This window comes from Peromyscus maniculatus, chromosome X, assembly GCF_049852395.1.
Source record: "Peromyscus maniculatus bairdii isolate BWxNUB_F1_BW_parent chromosome X, HU_Pman_BW_mat_3.1, whole genome shotgun sequence".
NCBI classification, from domain to species: Eukaryota; Metazoa; Chordata; class Mammalia; order Rodentia; family Cricetidae; genus Peromyscus; species Peromyscus maniculatus.
The window spans coordinates 132,332,999-132,346,088 of record NC_134875.1 but is presented as its reverse complement, the minus strand read 5'-3'; the positions used below and the strand labels follow the sequence as shown (position 1 = coordinate 132,346,088).

The 13,090-nt window shown below is 41.2% G+C and overlaps 1 long non-coding RNA gene across 1 annotated transcript; it reads right to left on the bottom strand.

The window, feature by feature from the left end:
* Positions 1-1,546: 1,546 nt before the first annotated feature.
* Positions 1,547-9,152, bottom strand: LOC121825708 (uncharacterized). Its single transcript, XR_006068077.2, has 3 exons — positions 9,050-9,152; positions 6,711-6,786; positions 1,547-5,844 (listed from the first exon to the last, which is right to left on the bottom strand). It is a non-coding gene; the product is annotated as an uncharacterized LOC121825708 (long non-coding RNA).
* Positions 9,153-13,090: the final 3,938 nt, after the last annotated feature.

Below are 13,090 nucleotides of genomic sequence, written 5' to 3'. Positions count from 1 at the left end.
CATGCTCCATCACTTTGCTTACATGCCTTTCTGTGTACATGATACCTTTTCATTTCAATGCTAAATCACAGTATAATCTTTCCGAAGACATTTTAAACAACAATTCAATTTAACATGTATTGCACAGATTGCAACTGAAATGATGAGCATGTGGATGGCTAGCACCAACTTCGCACATACAAGGGCAAGGATAATCACGTTAGGGCTGCCACCCAGCTTACAGTAATGGTAAGAAGCCACTGATTAGGGAGCAGAAGCCAGTAGCAGAAAAAAAAAAAAAAAAAAAAAAAAAGGAAAGCCAAGTCTGTTACAGCTGATGAGAGGATTCAGAGCTCTGGAAAAACAGAAAGAAAGATATAAAAATGAGAGTCCATGATAGCCTTGGGGGGGGGGAGGGGTGGGAGAGAGGGGAGGAAGCCGGAGCAGAGTTGCTTTCAAAAGACTTCTCACTTAGAGCTGTGGCAAATACATACATATACATGCACACATGTGTGCACGATTGTGTGTTTTAATCAAACAAGTCTTATTTGTGCGCCATTATAGCTGCACTTGAAAACAAAAGCTCCCAAAGACTCTTTGGAGATATGCTTCAGTTCAAGGACTGACCTTGAGAAAAAGTCCAAAGAAGCTCATCTAAACCACAAAGGCAACTGCACTGGATGGGTCAGTTGGAGGGATCCTGACTAAAGAAGAAACATGAATTTCATGCAGCTTAATACGAAGTGACACTCAAGCACATACCCTCTATAGGATTTCACCCGTGACTAACAAGCCTTTTAATCATGGCAAGAAGACACGGAGATTTCACAAACATGCTTTTGCAGTACCCGCATTTGGTGTTCCTGACCCTGTTTTCTTGCCAGATTGTGAGAAGCACCTGTTCCCTTTCAAGAGGTTGTCAGATCAATATTTAATCAATTGCCTTTTGATATTTGGTAGCGCTGAATAAATGGGACGCCGATATTTCTGCTAAGAGCCGTTCCTTTGGTGTACCTCATTGCGTTTCTGTGAAAGCCTTCAGGAACCTCTGAACACTAAGTGGCATGTCCTACGAGTACTGTGGCATCCCCCTCTCTGCTGCAGAGGGGCTCTGTGGCTGGAGGAAATGCGGGACGCTAGTGCCTGTGCCACGCTTATTAAAATGCCGTCCTAACCGAGTCATGAAAGCGGGAGAGCAGAGCCTCGTTCGGGACACTGGGGGGCTTTGCCAGGTAAGGGCTATTTAATAGAGCAGCCACATTAAAGAAAGGCAATGATGTAGTGAACGGAGCCTAATGAGCAGAAGTGGGGCTACCGTAGCTAAAGAGAAAAAATAATGAGCTGCGAAATATCCCCCAAGGCGAGATTGCCAGCCTTCTGCAAGGAGGTCTCAGCCTATAGGTAAAAAAAAAAAAAAAAAAAAAAAAAAAAAAAAAAAAAAAAAGGCTCATGTGGTCCCTTATCCTTGCATGGTAAACAGAAATTCTGTGGGCAATTAAGGGCTGAGCTGAATGTGAGATTTGAAACCCGAAAATTATGTCTCCAGCTCTTTGGAGATTTCCACACCCAAGACCCCAGCTCTAACTCCCCAAGGAAACAGGAGACTACTCAACCAGTGAATAGAAACCAGGAACACATCCTATCATCAAAAACAATGCTCTCAGTGTCTACACAGCAGATGGACATCTGGATGTTAGTTCCAAAAATCCCAGGGACCGGCACTGTAGAATCCTTATAAAGCTCTCCTTAGAGGCCATGCCATGGGGCTGCCTCGAGGGCAAAACTACTGTCTAATGAGACCCTCTTGGTCTTTCAGTAATGACCCCTCCAGTAGAATCCAAGCTGGGCATTCCTCCCCTCCTTTATTCTCTTAGGCTTAAGGGGGAACATTGGGCCAGATTTCTGTACATCTGTGTAGGAAAAAATATTAAACATAAAGCCATATTATACTGCTAATGTGAGAAAAATAAAGCAGCCAGATGTGGTCCCTATCCTGGAGAAATCCACCAGCCTGTGCCACTCAGGCAATGGATCATTAGCAGCAACTTTTCAAGTGTGCACACTGGAAAAGAGGGTGTCACTTGTGTTTCCCAGATGAGGCAGGAGATGGGACAGTGAGACACATATTTTGAACATGTAAACACACTACAGCTTTATGGTCTACATCTGGGTCGTTTATAAAACGCTTTCTTTTTTATTTCCTGCATGGGTACTTATAGCGGCTTTGCAGTTCATTCCCTGGCTTACATCAGGGAAATGGAAGCTTGGAGCGACTTGAGCCAGAGGTTTCTTAAGCCTTTACAGTACAGACAGGGCAAGGATCAGAATCTGCATGAAACACATCTGTGTCCATAACCAAATTTAGAAGAAAATTCATTTTCTCTGGTAAACAATTAGTACTATAAGTTAATCTTTTATTTGGGGTGAGACAGGGACAGGCATCATCTGTTAAAAAAAGTTTTACAAATAACCAAATAATGAAATCAATCAACTAAAAATAGCAAGATATCTTCAGGAAAAAGTTTAGAGAAATGGCCAAGCAGAACTCATAGGTTATTTCATTACATTTTTCTGAGTCAGTCTTGCAAACCAGAATCCGTTATAGGTCAGTTAAAATACTGTACATTTCATTAAAATTGCTATGCAAGAGTTTGTAGGCAAACCTAGCTTAATACACTCATTATTTTTTATCCTGTTATTACCATTGGCATGTATCCATTATATGTATTGATGTGGTCTAGTGTATATTTCAGTACATGTACTGATAAAAAAAAAAAAGCCATATCTTTTTTATCTTATCCCTTTTTCTCCCCAACCTCTGGTAGTCACAAATTTACATTTAGGATTTATTTAAAAAAAAACATGTTTTCCTTGACTCCTCTGGCTCTTACACTCCTTTCTCCTCCTCCTCCTCCACAGGATTCTCGAACTCTGCTTAATGTTAGGCATCTGCCTCCATCAGTTGCTGGATGAGGCCTCTCTGATGACAATTGGGCCAGTCACCAATGTGGTCACAGGAGAGGCCAATTCAGGCTACTTATCCGCTATTGCTAGGAGTTAAGCTGGGATCTTCCCCATAGACTCCTGGGTGGGCTCACAGGGGCTCACAGAAACTGAACTGACAACCAGGGAGCCTGCATGAGACTCACCCAGGCACTCTGTGCATATGTTACAGTTGTGTAGTTTGGTCCTCTTGTGGGACTCCTGTGAAAGCAGGGGCTGTCACTGACTCTTTTACTGGCTTTTGGGACCCTACTCCTCATACTGGGTCACCTTGCCCAGCCTTAACACATGGGGTGTGCGGGGAGGGGGGGGGGAGTGCTTAGTCTTACTGCAACTTGCTATGCCGTGTTTTGTTGATACTCATGGGAGACCTGTCCTTTCCTGTTTGGAGATGGAAGAGAAGGGAATTGGGTGTGGGTGGGTGGGAGAGGGTAAGAGGGGAGAGGGACTGGGAGGGGAGGATGGGGGGGGGCTGCCACTGGGATGTAAAATAAATAGATGAATAAAAACATTAAAAACAACCTTTTCCACTTACGATAGAATGTGTGGTACTTACATTCCAGTGTGTAACTTATTTCACATAAAATGCAATTCTAGTTCCACCCATTTTCCTGCTAATGCCATCATCTTATTCTTCCCAATGGCCAAATAATATTCCTTTTTTCCATTTATCCATCAACAAGCAGTTGGGTTGATTTTGTGCCTTAAATATTGTGATTATTTATGCAGCAAATATGGTGTGGAGATATTTTTTGGCATACTGATTTCATTTCCTTTGCTGGAATAGCTGGATTATGAAGTAGCTCTATTTTCAGTTTTTATGAGCGTCCCTGCTCTCCAGAATGGCTGTACTAATTTACATTCTCTCCAAGAGCATATGAGTCCTTTTTCCTTTGCATCCTTGCCAGCATTTGTTATTATTCATTTTGTATAATAACCATTTGAAGCCAGGCATGATGGCTCACGCCTTTAATCTCAGCACTTGGGAGGCAGAGTCAGGTGGGTCTTTGTGAGTTCGAGGTCAGTCTGGTTTACAAAGCAAGTTCCAGGGCAGCCAGAGATGTTACACAGAGAAACTCTGTCTTGAACACACACACACACACACACACACACACACACACACACACACGCACACACAACAACAATAATAATCATTTTAACTCAGGTAAGATAATACCTCATTATAGCTTTGATTTCCATTTCCCTCATAGCTAAGGATATTTATCAGTATGTGTGTGTGTGTGTGTGTGTGTGTGTGTGTGTGTGTGACTTATATGTGTTTGTATGAGTGTGTGTATGTCTGTGCTCATGTTTGAGGGGGGCCAAAGTTCAGTGTGGGGCATGTTCCTTGATTGTTCTCCACTTTATCTTGTTGGCACAGCATCTCTTGAATAACCTGGAGCCCATCAATTCAGCTAGGCCGGCTGGCCAGGGATCCACCTGCCTCTGCCTCTCAGCACAGGGCTTCCATGTGCGCTGCTGTGCCAGTTTTTATGCAGGTGTTTGGGTTCTGAATGCGGATCCTCATGCATGAGCAGCAAGCCCTTTACCGACTTGTTCATCTCCCCAACCCCTAAGCACCTTTGACATGAATGTTGGACATTTATGCTTCTTCTTTTGAGAATTTCCTATTCATTTCACTTACCTATTCTTTAATTGGTTACTTTTTGTTAAGGTTTTTTGTTTGTTTGTTCTACATGTTAAGTTTGAACTTTTTTCAGATGAAGTATTGCCAAAGCCTTTCTCTTGTTCAGTAAGAGGTCTCTCCACTCACTGATTGCTTTTTTTTTCTATGTAGAATCTTTTTTTGTTGTTGTTGTTGTTCAAACTCCATTTGTCTTCCTGTGCCTCGAGGTCATGTCCAAGCATCATTGTCTGTCAATATCTTGAAGTATTTGCATTCTATTTTCTTCTAGGAGTTTCCTAGTTTCAGGTCTCACATTTAGGTCTTTGATTTATTTTGAGTTGATTCTTTTAAGGAGTAAATGACAGGGTCAAGTTTCAACCTTTTGTATCTGGATATACAATTTTCCTAGCACCATTTATTGAGAAGGCTCACATGTTTTTAGTGTATGTTTTTGGCATCACTGTCACAGCTCAGGTGACTGTAGATGTTTGAGCTTATTTCTGTGACATCTATTCCATGCCATTGGTCTGTGTGTCTATTGATATATGAGCCTGTCTGAGTTACTATAGTTCTGGATTATGTCTTGAAATCAGATATTGTAATGCCTCTGTTTTTTCTACTTTTTGTTCAAGATTGCTTTGGCTGTTAGGGTCTACTGTGCTTCTATATGATTTTATTGTGTTTTATTATATCTGGAAGTGATCATCTCTTATGAGGCGACAATCACATATGGTTCAGGCATTACTATCTGGTGTCCTTATCTTGTGGATTTCAGGCTTCCCTATGTGTCCATGTTGGCATGAGGACTGGCTTGGGCTTTCTTACAGCATGGTAGTCCAGGACTCTAATATTAGCATTATAGGATCAGTGCAGAAGTATATCACTTTCAATGACCTAGTCACATTGTATCAATTACAGTGCAGTCACAGTCCTGCCCAGTTTCAGTGGGAAGGGCCAGAGATCACACCTCTCTAGTAGAGGAGGTGTAGGTTGTATTGCTGATAAGCAGGCAAGGACATGTTGTTGCAGACACCTTTAGAAAACAAAATCCAGCAGAGCTTACCTAGGGCTAAGATTGTAATTGATCTAAGCCTGTGTCTCAGAGGTTGAATATAGAAGAAAAAAATATAGTCAATCAAAATTGCTTTGATAGACTTATTTTGGGGGCAAAGAATCTTGAAGTTTTCAGTTCTTCCTTTCTGCAGGTGCATTTAATAAGGCAGTAAGCAAACCAACTGAAAGAAAACATAAACAACCCCATTTCATTATTTACAATAATGAAAGACTGAATTTATAGAGTATTTACATCTCATTATAAACCTGAAGAGCATTTTAAAATTTCACTCCTTTTATCACTTTGCCTGCCTTTTAATTTTGAAATAACGGTTGCATCATAGACAGAAATGTACCTGAAGCCATTTTCACTTTGTGCAGTATAAAACCTCTTTTTCTTGCCTTTCCTCACAGCCTTGTTATTAAAAATGGAATACCGTATGAACGTTAAATGGAAGTAGAAGCGTTTATGCCATCACAACTCATGGGCACTGTAAAAATCTGCCATCATTGTAACTAATGTTAATAGGGCACTTCCTGTCTGCTTTGGCTGAGTGGAGCTGAAGAGTTTCACAAAATTTTCCAGTTCAGGGCCTGGGGAAAGAACATATAACCCTGGGAACTTAGATACACTGATCTAAGACTGTGGTTCTTAAACTTCCTAATCCTGCGACCGTTTGATACAGCTCCTCATGTTGTGGTGACCCCAACCATAAATTTACTTTGGTTGCTACTTCATAAATGTCATGTTGCTACTGCTATGAATCATAATGTAAAAATGTTGGCCGATGGTCTTAGGTAACCCCTGTAAAAGAGTCACTCATTCCCCAAAGGGGTCACGACCTACAGGTTGAGAACCACTCCTCTAAGCTAATGCATCCAACTTAACTTAGTAGGTTATGTTGAAAACCATGCTCATTTCACTTTCTCTCCAGAAGGCATCACTTTGGTAATTTTAAGATAGAAAAGGTATTTCAGATACTATTTATTACCACTGAATGGCCATATCTATCATACGGCTTTAAGCTCCCTGCACACCCCTTCATACCTGTTCAGGAGGCGATGAGTCACTCATTCTCGGTCCCCACTATTCTGCCTATGGCTGCCTAGCATGTTCTCTCTTCCTGGGGAAAAACATTATAATACAAGAGAATAAGAATCATTTAACTATTAGCATAAATTTGGAGTGATCTAATTGGTGTATTTTGTTTTTATTATACTTGATAGCACATAGTAGCCGTAGAAATCAAAGAGGTTTGTTTTGACATTGCCAAACATGTCTCCACTGTGCACTACTCATGTCCACCTGCCTTTCCTCTCTTCTCTCCCTTCCTTCTCTCTGTGTCTAGTCCCTTTACAATTGATGTCTTTCAAAATGCTTCCTAACTGCAGTGCTTGACCATCATTGACTATTTACTTGAGACACACCTCCGTGATTGTGACATCCTGGAATGTTCTGGGCACTTCTGATGAGAATTGCTAGGATTAGTGGACTATCCCAAGGTCATGTGGTTAATTAATAACAGTGCTGGTGTTCAAACTCTATTTTTGAACTCCTTATCTTAGCTTTTCTGAGCGACATTTTAGTCATAAAAACTAACAAGAACTCACATGCTCATTAAGGCTGGAGACCCAAGATAGATGTAAAGTAACAACTATAGGAACTTATGCTGCATTATTTACACTTGAAATTTCTTATTTAATCCTGAAAGGATTACAGGAGAAATATGGTCCTGAAAAGGGGAAAAGGGGTGTTCTCTCTCTCTCTCTCTCTCTCTCTCTCTCTCTCTCTCTCTCTCTCTCTCTCTCTCTCCCTCTCCCTCTCCCTCTCCCTCTCCCTCTCCCTCTCCCTCTCCCTCTCCCTCTCCCTCTCCCTCTCCCTCTCCCTCTCCCTCTCCCTCTCCCTCTCCCTCTCCCTCTCCCTCTCCCTCTCCCTCTCCCTCTCCCTCTCCCTCTCCCTCTCTCTCCCCTTCTCTACTCTAAGTCAGTGCCTCCCCATACAATTCTGCAGCAGCGCTAATTTATGTTGAACAACACACTCTAGATGACCTATTGGTGGTAATGCAATTCTATTGAGAAAATGAAAATAGAAATGTCATGTCGCTGGTCTTGCAAAATTAGGTGTGTTACAATCAGTTGGAGTATAGTTCTGTAGCAGGTTTCTTGAGCTGTAGAGCATTGTAGGCCTCGGTGCTACAATTGCATGGACTTTCAGTTAGGAGAAACATGTCATATAGAGGGAAGAGTGTCCAGATCCTGTCACTATTTCATATCCATTTATCTCAGAGGCTTAGGTCCTGCTGTTGAATAGACTTCCCTTCTTTTCTTATGCGGAATACCTCCCTGGAAGATTCTGCTTGCCTACATAAGTTCTTGCTTCTTTTAGAGACTTCTAGTTGAATAGTATACATGCTCACATGCTTATGCATCTGCATACACACACACACACACACACACACACACACACACACACACACACACACACACACTAACCTGAGAAACTCAAGTTTCTATTAACACAATGGAGATGGTGGTTGTCATTTATGTGCACTCACTACCAACTTTGTGTCCTCTAATAGAGCTTGTCACCATGAAAAATAAAATGTTTTAAGAAGATTCTTAATAAAATGTGCAAGAAAGAGAGATGCAGATACTAGGAGGTTTGCTAAAGTAGCACATTTTATCCTCTTAAATCTATCAAAAAAAGTAAACAAAACTGGAATACATGTGCCCTGGGTTTGACCATAGTTAATATTTACTGTTGTATTTTTTTACTTGAGTTTTATGAAGCTGGAGATGCTTCAAAAATCTCAAAAGCCCTAGGCCTATGTTGTTTTTCTTCCTCATTCTCCATAATTGACCTACCTGATCCATTTCCCAGCCTGAGCCCTGGTCCCTCCTGTTTTCTGGAACACGAGACTAGGTGGTGTCTTACAGACTCCCCTACACTCTGGTGCTGTGGTTCCACGAACTTGAATGTTCTTCAAAGTGAGCCAGGTCATTGTCTTTTTCTAGCACAACTCCACAGGAGCTTAGTTGTTAAATTGGGGAATCGACTCAAATGGAAAGTATCCTGGGCTCTATTTATCTAACAGGGGGACCTATGCAAAATGCTCAAATTCAGAGCCATTGGTTGCATGCCCCTCTATAAGATGAAAGTTGAAAGAAAATTGGGCTTCTACAGCCTACAAAAACATGCATAAATAAAAGATTACAGAAGCAACCTGTGATATGGAAATAAAAGCTTACTTCTTAGGAAGTAAATGTGAGGAAAACAACTGTGTAGAGTTAAAGGCTGAGTCAATGTCTCCCTGGCATAGGTTCTATTGAAATTATCAACAGGATAAGAAAGTAATGAACGGATTGCTAAGGAAAAGACCTGCTCACCTTGTTCCTGTATCTTAAGTCCCCCAAAGAAGCTGACTCCCCCTGCTCAGTGCTGGAACTTTGGCAGGCAAGGACAACCAGGTGTCAAGGAAGGAGAAAGGGCTTGATCAGGTTTGAGTAATCTGACCTAGGTCAACAGGCTTTAGTAACACCTGGACAAAAGCCAGGATCGGTTATTTCTTCAGCAAGTCTGGACTTTTAGATAAGGAAAAGGCTTTCCACTGTCTCTTAAGGAATGATCCCAATCCTTTAATCGTCAATCCCTGTGAATCTTCCAGAGTCAACCTAAGAAAGCTTTTATTTCTTCTCTCTTCTGCTTAATCACTCTCCACTTATCCACCAATACCCAGCTCAAGCCACACCCTTAGAACCCCCAAGTTCTCCTGATAGGAAAAGGAAGTATCTTGTATTCCTTTCTCCCAAAGCAGTGAAATCTTATTATAACGCACTCTCTATTATAGGACATGTCATACTATATGTGACTGTTTCCCTTTTTTTCAGTTAGAAATGTTAAAGTGTTTTTTTTAAAACTTAGCTTAAACCCAAACTGACATACTAGTTTGTGTCACTGACAGTTTCACCTTCAGTTGAAGCTTGAATCCACTCAGCTGCCTGTCTGTATCTCCAAAATCTGTCTAAGTGAGTTTGATTCTCAAATTTCTTATTTGCCCTGACTTTGCATGTGGTTATCAGGAACATCAAGCTTAAACCACCTCAGAACTCCTGGCAACAAGAAAAAGAAACTCTTATTCGGAAGCTAAGCTAGTCTTCTGAGTCCTGATTGACCTGGCTTGTATCATGTACTCAAATCTAACCAATTGCTGTGGTATAGAGATTTTAAGTCTCTAATTAGCTTGACAGAGGTAATATGCCCCCACCCATGGAGGCCAGAAGATGACTTGCCTAAGCCTAGTGGGATGGAAGCAGCAAATGAGTGAGTATTATTACTGCCACACCAAAAAAAGGTGCACCATGAGTGCTTCATAACGCCATTTCTGACACACAGTAGGTATTTAATAAATAACGTCTGGGTCTGTGGATAAAACAGTGCCTATAGCCTGTGTCTACCCTCACTTCTCTTCACTGTTCTCATCCATATGGTTACTGGAGACCATTAACCTTCTAGAAACTAGAACTTAAGCAACTAAGCATTCTTCTACACTTTTTTTTCTCCAATAGCCAACATGACTTTGATTGGTCATGATTGGATTGATTTTATTCAGAAGCCACAGAAGTGATTTCTTGCTAATTTTCTTGGAGGATTTTCCACAGTGTGATTAGATTATTACTAATCTAATAATATACCATACTAATGGTGTTATTAATAACATTTTGTGAGTTTTCCAGCAATCATATAGCTCACTCAAGGAAAAATTTGAAAATCCTTTATTCTGAAAAGTTAGACATATTAATAATTACGTTACTCTGCAGCCACCACATAGCACATTTCCTCACAATAAGCAAACAAATAGATAAAAACTGTATTCCTGTTAAGGTAGTAGAATTGCATGTTTTATTTATTTTTTATGATCAAATGCCTTGTCACTGTATCTACAACTAACATTCACCAACCCATATGTTGAATCCTTCTTTTGTACATGGGAGGGGAAACTTGAAAAGTGACTCCCTGTCCTTAGGTCTACTTTCTTTTCCTTTCTTTTTTTTTTTAACCCCTGGATCCAGTTCATGTTGTTAGAGGATATATATATATATATAGATAGATATAGTGTGTGTGTGTGTGTGTGTGTGTGTGTGTGTGTGTGTGTGTGTGTGCCTGAGAGCACTGAAGTCTATCTGCCCCAGATTCATTACTGTATGTTGGAAACTGTCATTTCTTGGCCTCCTCTTAAAACCAACAGAACACAGCAACTGTGTTCTTCATCATTAGAGGAAAGATCAGGGGAAGAGTCTTGCACAGGCTCTAAGTACATTCCCATGTTCTTCACCCTATTTTAAAGAAAGAGGAAACCATGGGATGGTTAGAGAGGGCATCTCTAAAGTATAATGCCAAGAACAAGGACCTTTACCTAGAACCAAGAGAAGAACTGCACATAGTTGAGGGTGGTGGATCCCAATGAACACAATTGTATCGTCTATACAACTGCTGCTCCAGGGACATCCCCTCTTAACAAACACCTACACAAACATGCTCACATATGTGCAACACACACACACACACACACACACACACACACACACACACACACACACACACACAGTCAGTCAGTCAGTCATGGTTTAGGTCCTAAAAATGATCTCTATAACTAAAAGAAACTGGTCTTCAGATGAAGCTATGGTCAAATGTGGAAGATGCCTGTCAGGAGCCATATAGACACAAATGCCCATGATCCTGGGCCCCTGGGAGGTTCTGTTGCATCAACAGACCACAATGACCAGAATACAAGCATCAATAAAGTCTTCAAAGTTGTAATGGAGACTGTTGCCACCCTGCCACTTACCCTCAAGTGCTCACCATTGCACTTATTCCCAATGATATCATTTTTCTGAATGCTTTAAACTCTTCACCTGAAGGGTTCTTTTTGGTTGATCATGGGCAGGTTGAAAGAGTCAAGGGTTCATACTAGAAGCACATTCATTCAGTGATGGGAAGAGTTAGAGGGAGAATGCTCCAGCTTCCTCTTCCTTCAGGCGTGACCATCCTGAGTCCAGAGTTCTACACCATCTCCTGGAGGGACCCACTGGGACTGAGTCTCAGTTGTCTACAATGGTAGCCATATTAATTCACAATTTGAATAATAAGAAAGACTATTCTTCCTTTCCAGGTTTCTCTCTCTTCCCTGCCACCCTACATCACTCCTTGGCCTTTATTCCCTAGGATATTTGCCATGAGTATTTCCATGATGGAATCCACACTCTCAAATATTTGCTTTGGCAACTGCCTCAGGGCATACAAGCTTGATTTCTGACCCCGTCAATTTTGACTGCTTGTGCCTTCTCTGCATTCTTCTGTTTCAGTTTGAGAGACGAGGAAACCACAACTCAGCAAAATCCAGCAACTTTCCTGAGCTTACACAACGAGAAGGCAATACAAGCAGGATTTGAAGCAAATCAGGTTTCCAAACTCAAATTACCTATGAATGAGCTTCAATTGTCTTGCATACTACTCTAATGCCTCAAAAGAGCAGATCAAAGTGTTTGTAATTAGGGTTGAGACCCCAGACTACCATTTTCTAGTTGTCAGATCCTCCATCTTTTTCCTCATACATTGATGACAATAATTTCAGAATTGTTAAATAGCATGCTACAGTCGCTTGGCTTCGAACATAGGATGGGATGTGCTCCATATACAAGTTAGTTGGCTCCTTGGCCCACTCCATTCTCTGTATCAGGTTCATTCTTTGGATTGACAAGAGGGCAAGTAATGGCATAGGAGAATTAGCCTCACATGCTTGTTGTTTCCAGAAAGTATCTGGCTAATTTATTTCAAAAGGCTTTTGCTCCTATGAAGTTTAATAGAGTTGATGCGTATTAAAGGAATCACTTAATCTTCATCTGAATGTGAGCAGTAAATGTGTTTTGGAGATTATACTCATTCCCCAGTGACTCTAAGTACTTTCCTATTCTAAAGCTGATTCTCATCCATCAGAGCTAAAGGTTTTCAATTCTATGGAGTCACCAAAAGGAAGTACAGAGTCATAAGCAAAATGGTCATTTCCCCTTTGGTCCAGGAACGCACTCAGCGAGAGCCACAGTGTGGGGTGCTGGCTCCTTAGTGGGCCATTTATTGTTGCCCTAATCTGCTTCTGAATTTGCACAAGGCTATGGCTCTCTGAAAAACAGGCTTCAAAATCACAGGGCTGGGCTAGGGAGCTAACAGCTGTGAGCTGCTGGGTCTTCCACTGTGCTGCCCCTAATAGAAGGTCAGCCCATCCACTTACGGTGCAGCTGCTAAGACCTGTCAGGGGAGACATTTTGCCAAATGAATTTTAATGGCTTGAAATCAAGTTCAATTCACACAAAAAAAAGAAAGACAGGAAAACTTACTTGGTGTCAAATTGGCAATACTAAACTTTTACATCC